We start from the raw sequence: 6,409 nt of genomic DNA, 5'->3' as shown, positions 1-6,409 counted from the left end.
CATGTGCTTATCTGTGGTGACAATGGGATATCATGTGATCTACTTGATGTATGTTTTGGTGATCAACTTGCGGGTTCCGTGACCTCGTGAACTTATGAATAAGGGTTGGCACACGTTTTCGTTTTGACTCTCCGGTAGAAACTTTGGGGCACTCTTTGAAGTACTTTGTGTTAGCTTGAATAGATGAATCTGAGATTGTGTGATGCATATCGTATAATCATACCCATGGATACTTGAGGTGACATTGGAGTATCTAGGTGACATTAGGGTTTTGGTTCATTTGTGTCTTAAGGTGTTATTCTAGTACGAACTCTATGATAGATCGAACGGAAAGAATAGCTTCGTGTTATTTTACTACAGACTCTTGAATAGATCGATCAGAAAGAATAAATTTGAGGTGGTTTCGTACCCTACCATAATCTCTTCGTTTGTTCTCCGCTATTAGTGACTTTGGAGTGACTCTTTGTTGCATGTTGAGGGACTGTTATATGATCTAATTATGTTATCCTTGTTAGAGAACTTGCACTAGTGAAAGTATGAACCCTAGGCCTTGTTTCAACGCATTGCAATACCGTTTGTTCTCACTTTTATCATTAGCTACCTTGCTGTTTTTATATTTTTCAGATTACAAAAACCTATATCTATAGTCCATATTGCACTTGTATCACCATCACTTCGCCGAACTAGTGCACCTATACAATTTACCATTGTATTGGGTGTGTTGAGGAAACCAGAGACTCTTTGTTATTTGGTTGCAGGGTTGCTTGAGAGAGACCATCTTCATCCTACGCCTCCCACGGATTGATAAACCTTAGGTCATCCACTTGAGGGAAGTTTGCTACTGTCCTACAAACCTCTGCACTTGGAGGCCCAACAACGTCTACAAGAAGAAGGTTGCGTAGTAGACATCAAGGACTGTCTCCAGGCAACTATACGTGCTGCACGATACCAGCAAACCCTACACTGCTATCAGAGCTGCAAAGTTCACACCCGGAGCCTTGAGGAAGGTGACCGTGCCCTTAGGTGTGTTTATGTCCTTGTAGCTTGATACTACTTGGGTCGTACGTTGATGACCGACACGTTCATTGTTGGGTTACATATGTCTGCCCCTGTAAGTTTGTGCCACCTTGGGTTTACGACTGGTCATGTCGGCCTGGGTTCTCTATCATATGGATGCTAGCGACACAATCATATATGTGAACCAAAAGGCACAAACGGTCCCGGCCAAGGTAAGGCTGTAGTCATGGGAATACTGTGTGTGAGGCCGCCAAGTAATATGATGTGTTACATGCTACACCAGAGTGACTTAGGATCGGGGTCCCAACAACGTTGGTACTAGAGCCTGACTGACTGTAGGATTACCAACCTAACTGGTCGAACTCGAGTCTAGAAATGCTTTAGTTATGTAGGGGAATTGATTGTGGAAGGAAACATAACGCCTTTTTTACTCCTTATACCTTATGTCCTTCTGATCTGAGTCACCCTCTCCTTTTCTAGGCTTTCTCTTCTGCCTATCAGGATCAGGAGTTACTATTCCGTAGACTTATAGGAATGGTGGATCAGAGTCGTATTCTAGTTTTTGGGTACTTCCGATGTAGTTGTCTAGTACTATCACAGAACCTTGAGTGAAGATGTCGAGTTGTTGCACTATCTCCTTTATCCCACGGGATGTCTCATTTTTTGAGCATCTTACTGCCGTTATGATGCCCAACTTATCCTAGAATCTTAGAGTTACTAATGTGTTTACATTATTGATACGTCGCCAATGTATCTATAATTTTTATTCTTCCATGCTATTATATTATCTGTTCTGGATGTATTATATGCATTAATATGTTATTTTATATTATTTTCAGGACTAACCTATTAACCTAGAGCCTAGTGCCAGTTTCTGTTTTTTTTCCTTGTTTTTGAGTTTCGAAGAAAAGGAATACCAAACGGAGTCCAAACGGAATAAAACCTTCGCGATGATTTTTCTTGGACCAGAAGACACCCAGGAGACTTGGAGTGCAAGTTAGAAGAGCCACGAGGCGGCCACAAGGGTGGAGGGCACGCCTAGGGGGGTAGGGCATGCCCTCCTACCTTGTGGGCCCCTCGATGACCCCCTGACCGAGATCTCCTCCTATATATTCACATATATTCCCAAACCACCATAAGTATCAACGAAAACACTTTTCCACTACCGCAACCTTCTCTTCCCATGAGATCCCATATAGGGGCCTTTTCCGCCATCTTGCCGGAGGGGGATTCGATCATCGAGCGCTTCTATATCAACTCTATTTCCCTTCCGATGAAGCGTGAGTAGTTTACCACAGACCTACAGGTCCATAGCTAGTAGCTAGATGGCTTCTTCTCTCTCTTTGATTCTCAATACCATGTTCTCCTCGGTGTTCTTGGAGATCTATCCGATGCAATCTTGTTTTGCAGTGTGTTTGTCGAGATCCGATGAATTGTGGATATATGATCAGCTTATCTATGAATATTATTTGAATCTTGTCTGAATTTTTTTATGCATGATTTGGTATCTTTGTAATTCTCTTCGAACTATCGATTTGGTTTGGCTAACTGGATTGGTTCAACCTTGCAGTGTCCTTTCCCAGTGACAGTAGGGGTAGCAGGCACGTATTGTATTGTTGCCATCGAGGATAAAAATATGGGGTTTACATCATATGGCTTGAGTTTATTCCTCTACATCGTGTCATCTTACTTAATGCATTACTCTGTTCTTCATGAAATTAATACTCTAGATGCAGGCAGGAGTCGGTCGAAGTGTGGAGTAATAGTAGTAGATGCAGAATCATTTCGGTCTACTTGACACGGACGTGATGCCTATATTTCATAATCATTGCCTGTCGGTGTTCTGGGACCGGGGGTCCCGTCCAAATGATGAGCTGTATCGAAAACGACCAAACGATGTTTCCTTGCAATGCATCTCTAGGGAGCAGGGGCGCGAGCTGTTAGCCGACATACATGGAGGGGATTGCGGACATCACTCGTCAATGCGCACCTTGGTGGGCAAGGCGTTCCGCAGCGGATTCTACTGGCCCATGGCACTCAACGACGCAACCGAGCTGGTGAGATCCTGCGAAGCCTACCAGTTCCATGCCAAGCAAATCCACCAGCCTCCTCAGGGCCTCCAGACTATCCCACTCTCGTGGCCGTTTGTGGTCTTGGGGTTGGACATCTTGGGACCGTTCCCTCGAGTGCCCCGGGGCTACCGCAACCTCTACATCACCATCGACAAGTTCACCAAGTGGGCGGAGGTGGAGCCAGTCCATGCCATCCCGGCCGGCTCGGCTGTCAAGTTCATCAAGGGCCTCGTGAGCCGGTTTGGAGTCCCTAATCGCATCATCACCGACAACGGCTTGTAGTTCACTAGCAACCTTTTCAAAACATACTGTGCTAACCTTGGAACACAGTTATGCTACGCCTCGGTGCCACACCCCAGGAGCAATGGGCAAGCCGAGCGCGCAAACCCAAAGGTCCTGAGAGGTCTCAAGGCAAGGACTTTCAAGAAGAAGCTCAAAGCCTGCGGTAGGGGCTGGCTGGACGAGATCCAGTCCGTGCTATGGTCCATCCGCAAAACCGCGACCATGCCGACCGGTGAAACCCTCATTCTTCCTCGTCTACGGAGCTGAAGCGGTTCTCCCGCACGAGGTCGGGCATCGCTCCGCGCGGGTCTTGGTGTTTGACGAGGCACGCTAGGATGCCACGCGAGGGATGGATCTCGTGCTGCGAGAGGAACACCGCCATCAAGCCTCGCTCCGAGCGGCAAGGTACCAGCAGGCCTTCCGGTGGTACCACGGTCGCAGCGTCCGCTCCAGGACGCTCAAGGTGGGTGATCTCGTCCTACGGCGGGTGCTCTCCAGGGAAGGGCTGCATAAGCTCCCACCCATGTGGGAGGGCCCGTTTAGGGTCACCCGCGACTCCAGGCCTAGCGCCGCGTGCCTGGAGACGCAGGATGGTATCCCCATCCAGAACACCTGGAACATCCAGCACCTCCGGAAGTTCTACCCATGAAGCAAGGCCCAGTGCCTATGAAGGTCTCCGCTCGTGACACTCTCATGTAATAATGAGTGGGGCTCTACATGCCCCGGAGTCTCCAGAGTGCCGCCCTGCGGCCTCGGGGGCTCCCTCCCACGTCCTAGTGGCAGCAATTAGTTGCGCGCTGGTGAGTAGACTAGACAAGGTGCCGGACGTGGTTGTTCATTTGCTTTCAGTAGCTGGTGTGCAACCCTTTTTAATGATATTTGAAGTTTTGGCGTTTCTCGACTGCCTGGTTGAGTTTCCCCCTTTTTACTTTGTTTGCTTCTTTGTCTTGCATCAGGGAGGACGGCAGTTGCCCGACGCTCTCCCTCGCGCGCCTCGCGCGGGGGCTGGGCAGGTGTGTGCATGCGCTGGGCTAGCCTAGATCGTGCGCACACCTCGCCAAAGCCCAGTCGCCACAGAGCTTCGGCTCCCTTGATCTTCGCGAGGCACCCTCGAATGAGCTCATAGTTGCATAGTTGGCGCACCCCTCCTAAAGTCTTTGCCCCCCGGGTACCGCGAAATGGTGCGCTAAGCCATGATTAGCCCATGCCTGAGGCCTCGCGCAAGGAGGAACAAGGCATCCAATGAATTTCCTAACAAACTCTACAGCTATATGATGCCTCCCGAGGTCAGCAGTTCCCGAGTCAGCAACAAGGAGGCCTCACCAGGTGCCAAAAGGCGCGCCCTCACGGGACGGGAAACCGGGCGTAACAAGCTAAGTTACCCCCTTACATCTACGCGAACCATGAGCAACATAGCATAAGACCATAGTTCATTACACGCCCTCGCAGGGCCCCATGCTTATTTTTTAGATGCAGGAGGAAAGGAAAGGATAATAAAAAGTGGCACACACAACCGTAGCAGCTCGCGAAGGTCGGCCCCAAGCGCCCCCCCCCCCCCCCCGGGACTTAGACGGGGCCTTCCTCGCGCTTCATCGGATCACGGCGACGGGACGACCCGCCACCGTCCTCAAAATGAGCCCGGTGACCTGGCGGCTATTCGTAGCCACCGCTGCTAGAGCTTTGACCGGAGGAGGAGCAGCTGCCGCTGGACGAGCCACGGCTGTAGCCGAGGGGAAGCTCGCCTTCCATGCCGTAGCGGCCGTCGTCAAGGCCGAGCCCACCGTCGTCATCGCTGTCCACGGGGCAGCACCCTAAGTGGCGACCATCTTCCCCAAACACCCTCACGTAGAGGGTCACGACGCCGTTGTATTTGAAGTGGAGGGTGCACCTCCTGCTCAGGCCGCGAACGTCTGCCAGCCGCGGGCCAGGACTGTGTTGCCCGCGGCAGAAACCTCCACCGTGGCCCACGAGGCCTTGCTGCAGCAGGCGTCGGCTTGCAGCCAGGAGCCGCCGAGACCCGTGGCCTGTAGCTCGCCGTCAAAGGAGTGTGGGAGCTAGAGCCAGGTGCCAGCCGGCCTCGCCGCCCACACGACGAACTTCGGGAGCACCTCGGCCTAATGAAAGCGCAGCCGAGGAGCCCGTGCGACCATGACGCTCCTTCGTCCGGCACAGGGGCTGCCCCGCCTTGGGTGGCGCCCACCGCGTGATGAAGCACCGCTGCAACCACCAAGGACAACACCGGTCCTCAAAGGAGCATGCCCGCGCCCCCGAGGAGCCACAGCAGGGTCGTGGCGTGCTTGCAGGGGCGGCCCCGCCCCCACTTGGGTGGCGACGAGTCGGGCCCCTCCTGGCGAGCCTTCCCCTTCTCCATGGCCGAGAACCTCTTCGTCCGCTCCATGGGAGTTGCAACAAGGTGGCGAGGCTAGAAGGAAGAAGGAGCAAGCAGCAAAAAGACAAAGATGACCGAGGGGGCTCTGCCCCTCCCCTCATTTATAGCTAGGAGGGAGGCCCAACGCCGGCCTCCACGATCGTGTGTAATGATGGTGTTTCTTTTGCGTGCAGCAGGGTGTCGTCAAGTCGAACGGTTGCTGAGGCAGCGTGGGGAAGCAGAGGCGCCCATGTCCCATCAATTGCCACGTGTCAATCAAGGCTGTAGGCGCTTGGGGCCCGCGGCGCTCCGCACTTGCCCTTTGGCTTCGCCTCGAAGCCAAGTTCGAGCGCGCCTTGGGCCCGGGGGCTTCTGTCGGCGTTCTAGGACTGGGGTGCCCAGACTTGCCTACCTGCGGCCCATGGCGTGGCTCCATCGGCGGCCCGGTATGGCCCAGCTTCAGCAGCAACAACTCAAGACCCTCGCAAGGGGCCAAGCCTCGCGAGGAGGACGATGCCAAGACCTCGCTGGGGGCAGCCTCAGTAGGCTGGCTCCCGAGGAGCGGAGTTATCTATGCAAGGTGCACCTCGCGAGGTTCACATGACGTGAGCCATGACGACCAAGGCCAGCCGGGTGCTAGTGGGCGCAGTGTACCATTTTTCTCTTTGGT

Source organism: Triticum aestivum, chromosome 5D (genome assembly GCF_018294505.1).
Source record: "Triticum aestivum cultivar Chinese Spring chromosome 5D, IWGSC CS RefSeq v2.1, whole genome shotgun sequence".
Taxonomy (NCBI): domain Eukaryota; kingdom Viridiplantae; phylum Streptophyta; class Magnoliopsida; order Poales; family Poaceae; genus Triticum; species Triticum aestivum.
Note: the sequence above shows the minus strand (reverse complement) of the source record.